Here is a 799-nt window from a genome sequence, read left to right on the forward strand (position 1 = left end):
ACACGATATTATAATACGGGCAATGGGCCGTTTCAGTAGCGCTCCTGGCGAACAACGTGCCCGTCAGATTGCACTGTCATGATTTCGTTCGTCCGCCGCCGGAGCTTCGGTGTTTCATTTGACAGTCGATAGATGTCGTTTACGGGCAAGGTCGTTTAATGACGTACTTTCGACGCGGTCGCCGGGCGTTTGGGCAAATCAAATTCACCGAGTTTTGCGATCGGCCGTCGTGATGAAGTCAAAAGCTTGCACTGAATGCGGTTCGGACTCGCACTGGCCTGAACGACTTGCGTCCGCATCCGGGACACCGGCGTAGTGTGAACACTAGTCCACTACACGACTTCGTCACTCGGCCGGTTGTATATAGGGAAGTGAACGCACGTCAAACGACAACTCCGGTTCCCTTTCAAATCGAAAAAATCTTTCGCCTTTTACTAAAGATTTCCGTGGAGGGGAGCACTCAAAGGAGTCTAGAAATGTAATTTTTTTAATTGCCTGACCTTCGGGTCGGGCTTCTGATGCAACAAATATACTACTCCTTAAACGTACTGTACGATCACATCGTCATTGTGTTCTCATTCTTGATATGCTTCACACACCTCGTCGTCTAAACCGTAAGCAATATTACGATATGTGATATCAGTCCGTATTATGCTCACTCGTGTAATGTGGTTTCTCAACAGAAGTTCCTTGCGTACGAGAAATATTTTTCATTTTACTATATTTATATTGCGCGCTTAAAATAATTGGACCTGTTCACGATAAAATGTACGACGCCTGGGAAACAGTCTGATGCACT

General features: G+C 46.3%; 1 non-coding gene across 1 annotated transcript; it reads left to right on the forward strand.

Moving 5' to 3' along the window:
- Window positions 1-390: 390 nt before the first annotated feature.
- LOC113559511 lies at window positions 391-514 on the forward strand. Its single transcript, XR_003406010.1, has one exon. It is a non-coding gene; the product is annotated as a U5 spliceosomal RNA (small nuclear RNA).
- Window positions 515-799: the final 285 nt, after the last annotated feature.

The sequence above is a fragment of the Rhopalosiphum maidis genome, chromosome 3 (genome assembly GCF_003676215.2).
Source record: "Rhopalosiphum maidis isolate BTI-1 chromosome 3, ASM367621v3, whole genome shotgun sequence".
NCBI classification, from domain to species: domain Eukaryota; kingdom Metazoa; phylum Arthropoda; class Insecta; order Hemiptera; family Aphididae; genus Rhopalosiphum; species Rhopalosiphum maidis.